This window comes from Rhinopithecus bieti, unplaced genomic scaffold, assembly GCF_001698545.2.
Source record: "Rhinopithecus bieti isolate Rb0 unplaced genomic scaffold, ASM169854v2 scaffold_21726, whole genome shotgun sequence".
NCBI classification, from domain to species: Eukaryota; Metazoa; Chordata; class Mammalia; order Primates; family Cercopithecidae; genus Rhinopithecus; species Rhinopithecus bieti.
Genome location: NW_016811100.1, coordinates 3,192,778 through 3,212,067, shown reverse-complemented (window position 1 = coordinate 3,212,067; position 19,290 = coordinate 3,192,778). Strand labels below are relative to the sequence as shown.

Sequence of the window (19,290 nt, the reverse complement as noted above, 5' to 3'; positions counted from 1 at the left end):
CTTCTGTTAAGAGAGTAAAAGGCATTCAATATGAAAACCTAACTTTAATTGGCAGCCAGATAAATCTCTAAAAATGAATAAAAGGCATGTCCCAGTGTTATCTAAGTTTGTTTAAGAACATTACTATTTAAACTCTTCCCTATCTTTGTGAGCTCTAAATTAAAACAAAGCAATAATATTGCAGGAACCATGCCCCTCACTAAGATTCACTGATGAAAGAATTCTGCAAAGAGCTGTAGATGTTCCCCTCCACTGATGATAGATGGTGGGTTCCTGATGCCAGCTCTTTATGGGTTGTATCAATAGTCCTAGGTGCCTGGATTAATGTTCATTAGAAGCACAACCATGTAGGCACTAAGCTTTTATCCAGCATCCTTACATTCCATAATTCTCTAAGTCATGGAAAGAACAAATATATCTTTCTCTAGTAAGCTATCGGGAGAATTCTATCTCTACATATGTGAGACCAAGGGTTTAAATGAGGGTAGAATACACCAGAGCCAACCTTCCTGCCTCTAAACTCTCTCTCCCAGCCATTCTGGTAGTTCACCAAGTTGACTCAAGTTTATTCTTCAGTTTACTCCTCTGTTTAAAATTCTCGGTGACTCAAGGTCAAGGACATAATCCTTGGCTTGGTATATAAGGTCAGATAAAATGCCAGGTAAAGTGCAAGATGGCCAGATAAATTTGAATTTCAGATAAAAGACAACTTTATTTAGTGTAAGTGTGACCCATGTAGCATTTGGGAACATAGATTAAAATATTATTTGTTGTTCATCTGAAATTTACATTTAACTGAGCATCTGAATTTTTATTTGATAACTCTGGCAAAGACTTCCAGTCCCAACATCTCTTGTCAGCTTCTCTCCTACTGCTGCAGAATAAACCCTCTGCTCTAGCCACAACTACGGCCTCCATGTTCCTCACACTCCTGCACTTTCATGACTCCACAGTGTTATTTCAGTGTTCCTTCTGTCCAGGAGGTCCTTCTTTCTTCATTCTATTAAAACTCTGCTCATCTTGAAGACTGAATTCAAACTGCATCATTTCTATTATCTTTTCATCATTTCATACTCAATTCCTATAACACATTGCTTTTCACATAAATACAATTGTCTCCTGCCTTCTGGCTTATCACCCACAGTTAGTCTTCAAATTTTGTTTGAATCTTGGAGTAGGTTTTACCTTTTCTCATACTTAGGTCTCACATCCCCATACAGTCTATAAGCCCCATGTGGTAGTATTGCTATTTATCTTGTACGCTTGCATACTGACCACAGAAAACAGAGTATAGTTTCAGAAAGAGAAGCAGAGGCAAAAACTGATGTTAGGAAAGGACTACAATATGCTGGAAGTTTTATGTGGTATTTTTTTCATCCTTATAGCAAACTAACAATATCTTCACTTTACAGCTGAAGAAAACATAGCTCAGAAAAGTTATGCAACTCGCCTAAGATAACAGTAACAGAGGCAGAATTTGAACCCAGGTGTGACTTGAGTAAACACCTTGCCACCCTCTCCATTAACGTTGTTATCAGCTATTGCTGCAGCAGCCATCATTAAGTTTGTAATGTTGGTGTGGAAGTCTCAGGAAATGAAAAATCTAGGCCAGGCAGCTGAGGTCAAGTAGGCAACTAAGGAAGTTGGTAGGAAGCACAGATTGCAGCTGGGGCATACTCTGCCACCTTGGGGAAAGCAGGAACAGCTGGGGCAGCAGAAGAGACAAATCCATTGCATGGGGTGAAGAAAATTAAGTGGAGCAGGAGTGGAGCTGACTCCGTATTTCCTGATAACTGAATGTTTGCAAGCAAACAGCAGTATAGAGCCAGCCCAGACAGAGAGGCTGGCCCCATGCTTTCCCTGTGGTCTGAGGCAGTCGGGGTCTTGCTAGAGAATATGGTTGCTTGGAGAAAGGAGGAAAAGAGAAAAGCAGCAAGCAAAAGCTGAAAGTTGAATTCCCAGCAGAAGCTAGGCATTTATGTGCAGTAATTGCCGGTAGGTCAGTAGATTCTTAAACAGCATGAAGGCTCCCAAAAGGTCAGTGAACATTTTAAAAATTTCAGTGCACATTTGTGCACCACTGCATGCTTTGCTGTTTTCCACCTCCAAGCTCCACAAGGGATAAATGTGGTTATTTTAAGACCTGGAAGCCACACCCTACCCTATGAAAAATACCATCTACTAGAGAAAGACACTTTCTTTCACCTTTCTAGTCTTTTGGAAGACTTCTCCAGTGATAAATTTTATTTATGCCTCCCTACTGTTCAGAGACCTCTGCAGTCAGCAGGGATGAGATAGCATAGAGGAGCTGGATTTTCTCCCTCTCATATTTGTGGGTTTAAGACAATGTGAAACACTTCGAAGAGAGAACATTCCAGAAAACATTTCACCTGCCCATTTAATAGCATCAGTAGCTAAGACTAAAAGCAAACTGTGGTCGTCAGGATAAGCAATGATCCCCCCCCCAATGCCAAAGATATTATTATAAACTCAGGATCAATACAAAGCAGTGTTGCTTTTATTTTTAGCTTTAACCTTTGAGAAAATCAAGGCTTCAGAATATTGAATTGGATCAGCACATCAGTGATTGCAGACTCAGATACAATTAGGGAATCTGGATGCAACCAAGCAATTGTAAATCTTCTTAGGAAAGTGCCTTAGTTTCCTCTCCACTGTGGATATTCACACAAATAAAGCATCCCATTGTACACAGCTTCTTTTGTTGCTTTTTAAAAACTTTTTTATTATACTTTAAGTTCTAGGGTACACGTGCACAACGTGCAGGTTCATTACATATGTATACATGCGCCATGTTGGTGTGCTGCACCCATGCTTCTTTTGTTTTAATGTATATCAAAGTGCATTTCCAGCTCACGGTTACAGAATACTCCATTTTACATATAAAAAAACCCAAGCAGTTTATAAACCTTAGATGATGATTAACATATTAGTTCTTTAGCCAAGGTGAGTGGCTAAAATGGAATTAAATGCATGAGGTATTATGAATGTCACAAGATGTAAAGTGTGTAAAATTTCAGCCAACTAAAATACCCTCTACAATCAACAAATGCTTGGTGCATTAGGGACCCCTGTTCAGCCATAAGGCTGCAATATTCCTTCTAAGGACCATTTGATTTCTGAAGCACCTGCCATCTGCACTCTATGATCTTGAATCCTTTCCTTCTGAGGTTGCTTTTCTGCTTACTTGTCATTATTTCCAGTGGCCCAAAAATTCAAACTTGAAGGATGGATATAGGATATTTTGGAGGTAGGACAAAAGTGAATAGCAGTGATAGGAAGCCAAGCTCCTTGGATAAAGATCCAGCTTATTATCTATTTTAGAAGCAAGACAAATGCTTCAGACATTTCAAGGGCACACAGATATACTGAAATATGGAATCTTGCTAATAAATGAAAGCAGCTGAATGACCATGCTGGCTGGCAAGCAGCCACCAGAGGTAAAGTGATTTTCTTTGAGCTAAATTGTGAGTCAGGTGCTCTTGCTCTCTGTCAGCACACACACACACACACAGACACACACACACACAAACACACACACAGAAATGCACAATACACAGATACACACACACAGACCACACAAACGTGCACTCTTGGAATATGCGCACTACTAAGATCAGATCAAATAATCTAAGGCAGAAGAAATTCATTCTTTTGCTTCTTATAAGTAAATATATGGTTGCGAATTACAAATGTTATAAAAAGTTATGTCTGTAGGACTCACGGGCAAGAAGATCCATAGAAGACCATACTTACTTAATATGCTATCTTCATACGCATGAAGAGGGTAAAAGTAGGGCCTTTAAGTGAAGATGAAAGGCAGCAGTATTGTTTATTCCACAGAAGAGCAGGTTAAGAGGTGATCTGATTACTAGTTTCAAGTACACAGAAGGTATTTTTATGAAGGTGATGGTGATTGATTGCTCTCCATATTGGCAGAGGACCTGACAGGAAGAAATGGGCCTAAAGATAGAATTCAGTTAAACATAAAGAAAATGTATTCAACTTCAGGTTGATAAAACACAAAATGGCTGGTGGAAGAGTTTGAAGAGTTCATTCCTGGAGCTCTTTAGAAGAAAGTAAGCAGTTATTTTCCTGGTGTCTAAAATGAGATACCTGCTTAAAAGAACCTGCCCAATGCCACTTATTACTTGTTTTAGGTTGATGGATAGGAAATGAGAATAGAATGTGGAAATGAAATACTATGTAACTTATATTATATTGCCGCCAGTATTTATGATTCAGTTGGTACTCATTTAACAACAACAACAGAACAATTCCTAGGAGTGTCAACACTGAACTCAGTTTTGTTACTTGCCCTATCAGCTGCATTTGACACAGCTTATCAACCCTCCTACTTGAAATTTACCCTTCACTGGACTGCTGGGATGCTACTTTTGTGGTTCTCATTTTACTGCATAGGCACGCCTTTTCTATCACCTCAGCATCTGAATGTTGACATACTCAGGCTCATTCCTTAGATCTCTTCTCTTCTCGGGCTTTAATCACTTCATAGATGATTCCTTCTAGTCTTGTGGTTTCCAATTTCACATTTCACTTACATTTTGAAGATTCTGAAGTTTATATCTCCATCCTGGACTTCTTCCCTGAACAACAAATTCCTTTATCCAACTGTCTATTCTATACCCCCTACTGGATCTCTAATAGAAAGAGAGCTAATAAAATTAAGCTCTCAATTTTCTTCCACCCACATCACCAAAGTTGTCCCTCTCACCATCTTTGCCAAATCTCTAAATGGCAAAGCCCTTTTTCTAGTTGCTCAGGCGCAAGATTTTGGAGTCATTCTTGAAAACACTCTTGTTTCCCACTCCACCTTCAATTCATAGCAAATTCTGTCAGTTTTACTCTCAAAATATATGCATAATTTAACCCTGTCCACTGCTATCACCCTGCCTCCATCATTTCTTTCTTCCCTTATTACAGTCTTCAATCATCTCTCCACTTCCACCCTTGCTATCCTGTGTAGTACAAGGTGATATTTTTAAAATATAATAGTTCAAGTTTGACATCAGAAAATGGTGGAATGATTTTCTACCATCATCTCCCCATAGTGCACTTATATTGATAGGCAGAATTCCAGTGGAGAAGTATTCACACACCATTGGAGCAAAAAAATAAAAAAATACACATATTGAAGTGGATAAGAAAAACAGTTTCACTTTACTCATTGCCCCACCCCAAGGGGACATAGTTCAATGCCAAGAAAGACCCCCAATCCTTGGCCCATGACTCCTTCCACACGGGAAAGTGAGTGTAGTGAGTCCTACCTTCCCCAGCCATGCAAGATGCTGCCAAAGAAGCCTATCTCTTTCGGGCCCTACCAATAGTACTAAGGGTGTTAACAGAGCTGAATGGCTAGGAGAAGCTGAGAGTAGAAAACAGAGGCAAGGGCTCACAGCAGTTAGGTCTCAAAACTCAACAAAGGTCTGTGTATCCTACTAAATGCTTGACACACTCAAGAAGGAGGACTCTCTGCAAGGGGCTTGAAATTCCTCACCTACAGACTCTCCTATCAACTGACACACAGGTGACTCCAAAGCTCCATATATCTCCCCTTCCATCTCTCCTATATGGCTAGCTCCCTTCATGTGCCCCCCCAGACATCAAGTGTGAGCATTTGCAGGTGGCTCACAAGCACCTGTGGTCATCAAGCTCAACTCCACAGAATTAGAAGAAGGCACACAAACTTAAGCATGTCAGGTCACCCCTGACTCCATCCCACCAGGGAAAACAAACAGGGAACTGATCATCCCCTAGGCCTTGTAGGATTGAGAGATTCTAAAGAGTTCTCCTCCAAGAGGAAACAAGAAGTGTGGAGTTGGTATATCCATAGAAAAGGTCTGAGAGGGCCTCAGAATCTCTAGTCTGGCTAGCAGGTGAAGGTAGTTCTTTCTCCAAATCAGTCAGTGAAAATTGAAGATTATTGCTTCTCCAAATCTAAAGATAGCAATGTAAGACTTCAAAAAACAATAAAAATCAAGGAAACATGTTTCCACGACACCACCAAAGGAAAACAATAATTTTTCAGTAACTGACCCCACAGAAATGGAGATCTATAAATTGCTTGACAAATAATTCAAAATAATTGTTTCAAGGAAGTTCAGTGAGGTACAAGAGAACAAAATAGACAATTCAACAAAATCAGAAAAATAATACATGAACAAAATTAGAAGTTAAACAAAGATAGAAATCATTTAAACAAAACAGAAATTCTAGAGCTGAAGAAAGCATGATGAAATGAAAAATGCAATAAGAAGTTTCAGGCTTCATCAAAGAGAATGCAATCTATGAACTCAAAGGTAGATTATGTGAAATTATTCAGTTGGAGGAGAAAAAATAATGAAAAGGAATAAAGAAAACTTATAGAATTTATAGGACATCATGGAGGGAAACACAATAAGGAGTATGGAGGTTCCAGAGGAGAATACATAAAGAGAGGGACAGAAGGTTTAATTAAATAAAAAATGGCTTCAAACTTCCCAACCTTGGGAGATATATGGATATCCAAATATATGATGCTATAAGACTCCCAGACAGATTCAATGCAAAGAAAACTTTATTTAGACATAATGTAATCAAATTATCAAAAATCAAAGATAGAGAATTTTGAAAGCAGCAGGAGAAAGACTTTTCACACAGAAGAGAAGCTTCATTAGACTATTAGCAGATTTGTCAGCAGAGACCTTGCAGGCCAAGAGAAGGTAGGATGACATATTCAAACTGCTGAAAGAAAAATTTGCCAACTAAGAATACTTTATTCAGCACAGCTGTTCTTCAGAAATTAAGGAGAGAGAAAAATTTTCCAAGACAAACAAAAGCTGAGGAAGTTTGTCACCACTAGAATTGCCTTACAAGAAATTCAGGTTCTTCAAGCTAAAGTGAAAAGATGCAAATTAGTAACATGAAAATACATGAAGGCATAAAATTCAGTGATATGGTATTTAGTCAAATTTGGAACATTTTAATACTGTAATAGTGGTATTTAAATCACTTTTAACTCTTATAAAGTTTAAAAGTATTGAAAATAACCATAACTAAATAAATTGTTAATGGATGCACAATTAAAATGAATTATGACAGGAAAAACTAAAATGTGGAGTAGAGAAGAAGTAAAAATGTAATTTTTGTATGCAATTGAAGCTAAGTTGCTATCAGTTTAAATTTGACTGTTATGTGTATAAGATGTTTTATGTAAGCCCCACAGTAGCCACAAAGCAAAATCATACAGTAGATACACCAAAGATTAAGAGAAAGGAATCAAAGCATTCCACTATAGAAAATAATCAAATCACAAAGGAAAATAGCAAGAGGGGAAGAAAGGAACTATAAAACAGAAAACAATTAACAAAATGTAATAGTAAGTCATTACCTATCAATAATTACTTTAAATATAAATGAACTAAATTCTCCAGTCAAGAGACAGAGAGTAGCAGAATGGATAGAAAACCAAGATCCAACTCTATGCTTCCTATGAGAGACTTACTTTAGCTTTAAGGACACACACAGACTGAAAGTGAAGGCATTGGAAAAGATATTCCATGCAAGTAGAAACCAGTTGAGAGAAGGGGTAATTATACTTCTATCAGAAAAAAAATAGCCTTTAATTCTAAAGCTGTCAAGAGATAAAGAAAGTCATTATAAAGGGGTAAACTTATGAAAAGGATCTAACATTTGTAAATATATATGCCCTCAACATTGGAACACCTAGTTATATAAAGGAAGTACTAAGATATCTGAAGGAAGAAATTAACAGCAAAACATAATAGTAGGGCATTTCAGCACCCTGCCTTCAACAATGGATAGGTAATCCAAATACAAAATCAATAAGAAAACATTGGACTTGAACTACACTTTAGAGAAAATGGACCAAAAGACCTATACGGAATATTCTATCCATCAGCAAAAGAATACACATTTTTCTAAAGCACATAAGAAACATTCTCCAGAATATAATATGTTAGGCCACAAAATAAGTCTTAATAAACTTAAGAAGATTGAAATCACATCAAATATATTTTCTTACCACAATGATACGAAATCAGTAGCAAGAAAAAAAATGAAAAATTAACGAATAAATAGAAAGGAACATGTTCCTGTGCAACCAGTGAGTCGAATAGTAAATCAAAGGCAAATTTAAAAATATCTTAAGACAAATGAAAATGGAAACACAACATATCAAAACTCATGGCCAGGCACGGTGGTTCATGCCTGCAATCCCAGCACTTTGGGAGGCCGAGGTGGGCAAATCACAAGGTCAGGAGATCGAGTCCATCCTGGCTAACACAGTGAAACCTAGTCTCTACTAAAAATACAAAAAATTAGCTGGGTGAGGTGGCGGGCGCCTGTAGTCCCAGCTACTTAAGAGGCTGAGGCAGGAAAATGGCGTGAACCCAGAAGGCAGAACTTGCAGTGAGCCGAGACGGTGCCACTGCACTCCAGCCTGGGTGACAGAATGAGACTTCATCACAAAAAAAAAAAAAAAAAAAAAAAAACCTCATAACATACAGCAAAAGCATTTCTAAAAGGAAAGTTTATAGCAATCAATGAATACATGAAGGAAAAAAAAGACAAATATCAAATAAGCAACTTAATTTATACCTCAAAGAAGTAGATAAAAAGAACAAGCTAGACCCAAAGTGAGCAGACAGGAAATAACAAAGAACCATGTAGAAATAAATAAAATAGAGATGAGGAAAACAATAGAAAAGCTCAATGAATCTAAGAGTTTGTGTCTTTGAAAAGGAAAGCTGACAAATGTCTAGCAAAAACTGAGTAAAGAGAGAAGACTCAAAAGATCAGACATGAAGGAAGAGGCATTACAACTGATACCACGGAAATGCAGAGAATCATAAGATACTAAGGACAATTAATGTGCAAACAAATTGGACAACCTAGAAAAAAATGGATAAATTTCTAGAAACATATAACCTACCAAGACTGAATTATGAAGAAATAGGAAATCTGAGCAAATTAATAATAAGTAAGGAAATTGAATCAGTAATTAAATATCTGTCAATGAAGAAAAGCCCAGGGACAGATTGCTTTACTGTTGAATTCTACCAAATATTTAAAGAAGAATGAATAGCATTCTTGAATGCTTTGAATAGCATAAATGCTTTTCAGACTCTTCCCATGAATTGAAGAGGAGGGAACCTTTTCAAAATTACTTTAAGAAGTCACCAATACCTTGATACTAAAGCCAGAAAATCACACTAAAAGAAGATAAATGTATTGGCCAATATCCCTGTTGAACATAGATGAAAAAATCCTCAAAAAAATACTAGCAAATCAAATTCAAGAGCACATTAAAAAAATCATAGCCTATGAGCATGTTGGATTTATTCCTGCAATGAAAGGATGATTTAACATACGCAAATCCATAAGTGTGATACACAATACTAATAGAATGAAAGATAAAAAACATACGCTCATCTCAATAGATGTAGAAAAAGCATTTGACAAATTCAATATCTTTTATGATAAAAAAAAAACTCGTAACATATTAGGTATAGAATAAGCGCAATTCAACATAATAAGGCCATATGTGACAAACTCACAGCTAATATCATACTCAATGGTGAAAGACTGAAAGTTTTTCCTCTATGATCAGAAACAAAACAGGATGCCCACTCACCACTTCTATTCAACATAATAATGGAAGTTCTAGTCAAAGCAAATAGACAAGAAAAAAGAATAAAAGCCATCCACATAGAAAAGGAGGAAACAAAATTTTCTCTGTATGCAGATAGCACTATCTTACATATTGAAAACCCTAAACACCCATTAAAAAACTATTAAAACTACTAAGTACCTTCAGTAAAGTTGCAGGAAATAAAATCAACACACAAAAATCAGTTGTGTTTCTATATCTAATAAATACCAGAAACATATTATTCTATAAAAAGTCCCATTTACAATAGTGTCAGAAAGAATAAAGTAACAAAGAGTAAATTTAACAAAGGAGATGAAAAATCTGTACACTGAAAACTGTAAAACATTGATGAAAGAATTTGAAGTAGACACAAATAAATGGAAAGATGTCCTATGTTCATGGACTGGAACAACTAATATTGTTAAAATGTCCACGCTACCCAAAGCAATTTACAGATTGAATGCAATCTCTGTTAAAATTTCAGTGACATTTATTTACAGAAACAAAAAAAGTAATCTTAAAAATTGTATGGAACCATAAAATTTACATGGAACCACAAGATCAAAAAGACAGCTAAAGCAATCTTGAGAAAGAACAATGCTACCCTCACTCACTACCAACAACCTGTCTCATCACAGGCATGCCTCGCAACCACTCCACAGAAATGCTTTGATTACCCACAGTCTTTCACCAGATGAGATCAGTATCCAAGTGTATTAGTCCGTTCTTGCATTGCCATAAAGAACTACTGGAGACTTAAAGATGAGGCCTGAAACCATGTATTCGTAGAAGAAAACATAGGGTAAAAGCTCCTTAACATTGGTCAGGGCAATGAGTTTTTGGTTATGACACCAAAAGCACAAGAACAAAATCAAAAACAAGTGGAACTACATTAAATTTAAATGTTTCTGCACAGCAGAGGAAATAATTAACAAAATGAAAAGACAACCTCCATAATGAGAGATTATTTGTAAACCATATATTTATATAGTATGAAGGGCTTGCTATTGAAAATACAGAAGAAACTCAATAACAACAACAACAACAACAACAACAACAACAGAAAAGGCAAAGGACCTGTATATTTTCCCAATAAACACATACAAATGGAAAGCAAGTATATGAAAAAGTGCTCAACATCAATAATCATCAGAGAAATGCAAATCAAAACCACATTAAAATATCATTTTACGCCTGTTAGGATGGATACCATCAAAAAAGTGAAAAGATAACAGTGTTGCAGAGGATGCGGAAAACAGGAACCCTTGCACACTGTTTGTAGAAATGTAAATTGGTACAGCTATTACAAAAAGCAGTATGGAGCTTCCTCAAAAAATAAAAAACAGAATTATCATATGATCCAGCAATCCCACTTCTGGGTATATATCCAAAGGGAAATTAAATCACTAGGTCATTAACTATGTGTGGTGATGAGTATATTAATTAATGGGTTTGTGATCATCATTTCGCAATGAGTGTATATACATAGAAGTATATATATATTATCATCACATTGTGTACCTTGAATATCTATAATATTTGTCAATTATAACTCAATAAAGCTGGAAAAAAATTCAAAAAAATTTATGTCAAAGAGAGATCTAAATTTTCAAGTTCATTGCAGCATTATTCACAATAGTCAAGAAATGGAAATAACCTAGGTGCCCATTGATGAATGAATGGATAAGAGAATGCAGTGTGTGTATATGTATACACACATATGCAACGTGATATTATTCAGTCTTATAAAAGAGTGTAGCCTTGCCATTTTCTATAACATAGATGAACCTGAAGGACCTTATTCTAAGTGAAATAAGCCAGACACAGAAAGACAAATACTGTATGACATCACTTCACTTACGTGGAATCTAAAAATGTTAAAATCAGTAATAGGTAGAATGTTGATTACCAAAGGTTATGGGTGGGGAAAATAAGGAGATGTTTGTCAAAGTATACAAACTTTCAGTTAAAAATAAATTCCGGGGATTGACTGTACAGTTTGGTAAGAGTGTTGATTTCAAATATTATTTCAAATATTATTAAAAGTAATACAGTTAATTAGCATGATTCAGGTAATCTGTTCACAATGAATACTTACATAGCATTGTACACCTTAGATCTATACAATTTTCCTTTTTCAATCATACCTCAATACAGCTGAAAAAAATTTTAATGTGTTGGCTTATATTACCCTTCTGCTGAAATTTTTCACTGCCTTCCAACTCATTCAGAGAAAAGTCGAAGTCCTTATTTACCGTTATTTCTGGCAGCCTGCAAGGACAGAAGTGATTGGGCCTCTCTAATTTCATATCCTGTTATTCTTCACCTCATTCACTGTCTCCAGGCATGACAGCTTTCTTACTAATCCTTGTTTATGCCAAATATGCTCTTACCTCAGAGCCTTTGCGTTTGCCTGGAAATTTCTTTTCTCAGATATATGCATGGTTCACTTCCTTCCTTCAAATCATTGCTCAAAAGACACTTTAGTAGTGAAACCCCTAACAAACCATAATAAAATGGTAATCCCCACCCATAATAAAATGGTAATCCCCACCCTAGACCTGTGCCAGGATTCTCCCTCTTTTTTGCCCTGCTCATTTATTCTCTGTATCTGGAGTGACCACATAATTTATTATCCAACGAGACATTTATGCAGTGAAAGGAGGCACTATTAATAATTACTATAGGTGACATATAAACTCAGACTTTTCCAGGCAAACCAGGAATATGATGCATTGTACCTATCCATAGTACTTACCACCTACCACACTGTTTATTTACACGTTGGTCTGTTTGTTGTTTGTCTCTCTTCAATAGAACATAAACTCCGACAAGTCAGGAACTTTTTGTTCATAATTTTATCTCCAATACCTAAAAGGCAACTGACCAAAGCAGATGCTGAATACTTTGATGAGTGAATAGAAGGCTGAATGAATAAATACGTCCTATACTTAACTGAGTCTGTCTAAAAGTATAGACAATAATCATAATAATACTATTAGCTAAAATTTGGGAATGCTTACTAAGTATGTGCCAGGCACTGCGATGCCTACTTTATACACATTGTCATTTAAAACTTACAACTATTCTCTTAGGTCTGCATTACAGACTGAAAGATGACCCTCAAAGAGGTGAATGATCTCCCATGTTTACACAATTAGAAAGTGCTAGAGTTGGTGTTCAAACTCAAGTCCCTCGGACTCTGGGATGCTTTCAAAGGTCACATCCATGACCTATCTCAGTCTCTTCACTTCTAATCTGTCTCCAGCGAAGTACCCCTCTGTCCTCAGAAGCATCTTTCTAAGACATACATGCCTCCTTAACCTTTCATGCCTTCCCACTGCTTTCCAGAGGAAGCTCAGACTATTCAGCACAGCCGTCAAAGGCCCTGTGGTAGAGAGGCCTGACTCGCCTTTCATACCTCTTCGGCTGCTACTCCACCTACAGTGCCCCATACTTGCCTCATCTCACCCGAGAATCCTTGCAGCTGCAGTTCTTAATGTTCTTCATTGTTCTTTGAACAGGGTTTGTTTTCAGCTTCATTCCTTTCTGGAAGTCCCTCCTAATGGCAGTTTTCTCCCTTCTTTCTTGTATCTGTCAAAATCTGACCCTACTGGTACCACAATATTTCTCAAACCCCCCTAATGAAAGTCAAGTTCTCTCTCTTCCTAATCCTAGAATACTTAGTTTAACTCAGCGGTTGATTATACCATGCTTTATTAAAGCTATTTACATGTGATTACTAGAGAGCCAGGGAAGATAAAAGTCAAGCCTCTTCCCTCACTGTATCCTTGCAGGACCTCACAGAGCACTTGGACCATAGGAGGAGCTGAAATAGTATTGATTTTGCTGGATGTGTTGTGCATGGATTATTTAAGAAGCAGTTGGAGATGCAGAACTGAAGCTCAAGATAGAAACTGTAAAACATTCATGTGTAAATGAAAAATACATGTATAAGTGAAGCAGAATTTTAAGAAAACAAGTAAGAAAAGTCTTAAGAAATGCCTCATTTAGAGGCTAGAAGGGTAAAAAGTGTGAGTAATTCTGAAAATGATTTGGTATTCATAATCCTATATAATATGTAAATATATACACGATTACATAGAATTGAATGAATAAATTATATAACGATAGAAAGTCCCTCCTTTTTTTTCTAACATACCTGGGTCTGATTTCTCGGCCTTCATCATTTAATCTTCCCATAGAGTTAGATCTCAGAGCAGACGCCATACAGTACCTGAATTCACATATAAGAAACATATACACTATTTTGTATATATTATATATGGCTCTATACCAAATTAAGGGGAAAACTATGTGCTTGTTCAGTGAAATCATTCCTTTAAGCTATTATACAAATTTGCTTGGTTCACAGGCCTATTTTTGTGGACAAGGAGGCTAAATCTACAACTTAAAATGAAAATTTCAATAAAATTTTAAATGCAATCCCACACAAATTGTTTGTAAATATTTAGAAACCTATAAATAAAATAATAGTGGTCACTGACACATATGTAGCATTATATATAGGTTTGGGATAAGTTGAAAAAATCTTGCAAGTGAATAGATTTTTATTTGCAACTTATCTGCAGATAAAATATGAGAATAATTTTTAAATTGCAAAAACCAGACTGCACAAATCTTCATTATACCAGGTCACTAGACAAAGTTTCCAAGGACAATAAACCACTTTCAGCCTGACTTACACCAATACCTAAACTATAAATTGCTGCACAGGCTATTATATCACTGAGTTAGTCTGTCCTCTTGCAAGGTTACTGTTAACGTATTGTCCCACTGATCAAGCGAGGTTTAAAGTGGAAAATGTGTGTGTTAGAGCAGGTTGTTAAAAGGTATGTTCAGGTGTGAGCAGCCTTCACGGCATTATCATCACAAGCGCAGCCAGTGCTTTTCTGGTGTTTCTGTGAAGACCTCATCTCCTTCCTTTTGTTCTATGCCTTGCTTTCGTTAGAAGCCTACAGCAGCATCTCCCAGGTGTGTTGCCTGTACAAAGGGCATTCATTCTACCAGTGCCCAGGCATTAAAGATAAAGGACACAAATTACAGTTGGAGCTGTGTTCGTGGATAAATGGGGCAAAGAGATGGTGATTCTACTGTGCTTTCTGGGTAATCCTACCATTAATTTCTGAGTTGTTTGTAGTTCTAGAGAAAAATAGATCATTGCATTTCTTTGCTTTGAGAAACAATGAGCAGCCCCGTGAATGTGCAGCCTCATTCTGTATAGAGGAGAGCCTTTTAAAATGCTGATTTCCCAAGCCAGTGCAGCAGTGATGCTATTTAAAAACATTCCTATATGGTGGAGATTATGGGGCAGGACAATCTACACTTTCCCCTACCCAGGAACATTCAACATAGTTTCCACCCAATGAAAGAGAGAGGTCAATTAATAACAAAAGCCAACCTGTAGTGAATGCTTACAGTGGCCCATCCTCTGTTCTGAGCACTTTGTATTTATTAACCCATTTAACCCCAGTTCTGCTATTATTATCTCCCATTTTTCAGAAAAGGAAAACTGAGAGAGCATGATTACGAAAATGACCCTGGGTTCCACAGTGAATGCTGGAGCTGAGATTCAGAATGCAGATAATCTAACACTAGAGCCTACCTTAGCAATTTTCCTCCCAAGATATTATGTCTCTTACTTAATATCATTTTAATTAAAACTCTATATGTTAATCTATAATCCTAGTTATTATTTTCTTTTTAATAAACAATTTGCTGCCCCCCTCCTTCTTAAAAGATTATTTGAATTCTTACCTAGATCTGCAGTGAGGCAGACTGATAATTTTAAAATTTATTTAACTTGTATAAAGGCTGAAGGACACAAAACTTGTCAGCAGCCTTCCAGTCTTCCAGACTTGAAGGAGGTAGAGGAAGAGGAGGAAAATTTGTAAAAGATGCTAATATTTATGAAGTGCTCAGCAAAATTAGGTAAAGATAGTCAAGACCGTATTTGCTTTGTAAATCTGCCATTACCAGATTTACAAAGTATCACAGACTGTGTGGCTTAAGCAACAAAAATATGTTGTCTCTGGAGGTCTAAAGTCCACTATCAAGGTGCCAGCAGGTCTGGCTCCTTCTGAAGGCTGTGAGGGAAGAATCCATTCCTGGCCTCTCTGCCTGGCTTCTAGGTAGCATCTTCTCCCTGTCTTTGTTCCCATGATCTTCCCTCTGTGAACATCTCTCTGCCCAACTTTACTCTTTGTAAAAGAGCATTGGCCATATTGGATTAGGGCATATGCAAATGACTTCTTTTTTTCTTCTTCTTCTTCATTTTATTGACCTTATAAAGATTCTATCTCATAATAAATTCACATTCCTAGGTACTGAAAGTTAGCCTGAATTTGGGGGACACAATTAATAAAAAAAGATCACAGAGCTACTAAGAGGTAAGCTGGGATTCTAGTTCAAGTGTATGTGATGCCAGGAGATGTTATGTGGATTATCATGCTGTCTTGCGCTTAAAAATCTCTAAGAAATTTCCAACACCAAATACTGAGACCCATAATAATCCACATGAGACTCCAAACTGGTAAAAACTTCCAAAAGATTTTCTTTCTAAATGTAGACATCTGTTATTTCTGTCTCTCCATCATCCCTTTCCTCCCACTGGAAACAGGGCCCTGTTCCCTTCCACTGGGACACTGCCCTTCCCCCAGTATGCATTCTGAAGGGCTGCAAGCCTCAGTGCCTCCCCCAAACCCCAGACACATCATCTTTTAATGAGTAACTCTTTCCTTTGGGTCTGAGAGTTGTAAAAATGTTGACTCCTGATTCCCCAAAGGTAGTTTCCTCAGCACATGGAGAAACCTGAGATAAGCACCACACATAAAAACTGAGCAGAGAGACAGGGATGGGCAAACAGGCAGAAGAGACCAACAGACAGAGAGACTAAGGGTTCTGGTTCTATCTACTCTGAGGCTACTCTTGACTTTGCAAGAATTGGTTTTATGAGTAAATAAATGATTCCTTTCTCTTTTTTTGTTTTTTTATTTTCTCAAATGAGTTTGAGGAATGCTTTACTCACTTGCTATCAATATTGGTTGGAAATGAATAAATCCTGTATCTTACTTTTAAATATGTAATTGCACCACATAATTTATAATGCATGAGGTACCATGATATGAAGAATCATTTCAGAAGTAGAATTCATACAGTCCAATTTCAGAAACTAGTTTAAGTGTTTAGAAAGGCCATCAACTCTGTTTTCCATTTGTACCATAATCATTTTGACTCATAATTTCACACAGTAACCCCTGGGGCAAACCATCAAGATGGTTAATTCATCTTAGGATGAAAAAGTGAAAATTAATAAAAGTAAATATGTGGCTTACTATCAAACTGCTGTTACTAATGGAGACTTTTTTTCATCTCATCATTACAAATCATTTTTTAGACCAGAAATGCAAACTGTTCTAGATAACATTTTAAATAAAACTATATTGCTTTCTCTGAAATAAAAAATTCAGACCACGTTACCAAATACAATAAAACAACTGTTCGTTATATAAAATCTTTATTACCTAGTCATATTTTTTGCATTAATCTTATGCTTATTTACCAGACTTATGCTTTAAAAATTAGTCTTATAATCCATGTCTTAGCAAATAAAATTAGTAATATTTTCTAGAGGAATAGCATCCTCCTGAAAAATGAAAAGAAAACCAATGGCTAGGAAACACCAACTGTAAAAAGTTAAGATTTCTCAGAAGAAATTTTGTTTCTCCAATATAGGAATACTTCACAGTATATGATGTGTCACACATCTTCTCTCAGGTGTATTCCTCTTGCCGATGTCATATAAAGAAAAATTTAATACATTTAATTAATAATACATGCACACTATGTGCAAAATGTTGTTAGAAAGTTTCACCAGTTTTGAAGCAGTTTATATTCTAATAATTGAGAGAATACCATATATAGGTCAAGGATCATTTGAATTTGATTTTTTATATTCCTAGAATGGTGTATACTGTCAGTGTTCAATAAATATTTATTTAATGGCTACATTCATACAATACATCATCTTTAATAGAAACATACACCAAAGTTCTATAGAATAAATAATTCTAGTATATTATATATACAGATGCTCCTTGACTTACTATCAGGCTATATCCTGAAAAACCCATCCAAATTGAAAATATTATAATTCAAAACTTTATTTAATATAGTGAAAGTATGAAACATCATACTTTAGCTTAGCCTGCATTAAGCATGATCAGAGCACCTACAGCAGCCTACAGTTGGGCAAAATCATCTGGCAGTACAGTATACACTGTGGAGTACTGGCTATTTTCCCTCATGGTTGCATGGCTGGCTGGGAGCTGCCCAGCATCATGAGATAGTATCATACCATATATTGCTAGCCCTGGAAAGTATCAAAATTCAAAATTTGAAGTATAATTTCTAATGAATGCATATAATCTTGCACCATTGTAAAGACCAAAAAAATATATATAATTTGAACCATTATAAGTCGAGGGTTGTCTGTACATAAATGAAGATATAGATACAGACAAATGCTATAGACATGAGCATAGGCACAGACATGCATGTAGACATAAGCATGAATACAGAGATGCATGTAAAAATGTAGATGCAGATACAGAGACAGGGAAACACTGATATACATGCTAAATGTAGGTATTTCCAGTTTTCTGCCTGAAATAAACATCTGTTATTTGTCTCTTCAGCATCTCTTTCCACCCACTGGAAATAGCACTTCATACACATTCAGTGGGCTGCACATCACAGCACCTTATTCCACAGCAGAGCGGGGGTAAACTCATAACCTCTCAACCGTGGTCTTTCTCTTGTGTCTGAGGGTTGTAAAGATGTATCCCCAGATGTCACAAAGGTAATGTCCTCACCACATGGAGAATTCAGGGGTTTTGCACAATACACAGAAGCCAAGTCGAAATACTGAAAGATAGATGGACAGGCATAAATATGATGGCGACCCCAGCTCCATTACATTTATCTGTTACATCTCCCAGACTGTAGCCAAAAAAACAGGGAAGACAAGAGAGAGGTGACATTTGCAATTGCCAAAAAAGGCACTTGAGTCTTATATGAGAGAACAAATGTTTTTCCCAAAACCTGAATTCAAGAGTCTTCTGTGAAGAATAAAGGGTGTTAAAACGTTGAAATGGGAGACCATAGAATTTTTTTCCCAGAAAGTCTTTAAATAAAAATACGTCAGGCGTGGTGGCTCAAGCCTGTAATCCCAGCATTTTGGGAGGCCAAGGTGGGTAGATCACCAAAGGTCAGGAGTTCGAGATCAGCCAGGCCAACATGATGAAACCCCATCTCTACTAAAACTACAAAAATTATCTGGGCATACTGGCAGGTGCCTGCAATCCCAGCTACTCAGGAGGCTGAGGCAGGAGAATTGCTTGAACCCAGGAGTCAGAGGTTGCAGTGAGCCAAGATCGTGCCATTGCACTCCAGTGTGGGCGACAAGAGTGAAATTCTGTCTCAAAAAAAAAAAAAAAAGAAAATAAATAAATAAATAAAAATAAATAAAAAACAAGAAAGAAAGTCTTTAAATAACAATAGATTCTCTTCTGCACAGG

The 19,290-nt window shown here is 36.6% G+C and overlaps 1 long non-coding RNA gene across 3 annotated transcripts in view; it reads right to left on the bottom strand.

The window, feature by feature from the left end:
* Positions 1-19,290, bottom strand: part of LOC108543153 (uncharacterized) — a 217,858-nt gene that overhangs the window by 100,179 nt on the left and 98,389 nt on the right. Inside the window, exon 3 of one of the 3 annotated variants that reach the window (XR_001889499.1) lies at positions 13,860-13,928. The exons of the other annotated variants lie outside the window; for them this stretch is intronic. This is a non-coding gene — a long non-coding RNA (uncharacterized LOC108543153). Of the gene's footprint in view, positions 1-13,859; positions 13,929-19,290 lie in introns of those variants that run through there. 3 annotated transcript variants of the gene reach the window in all.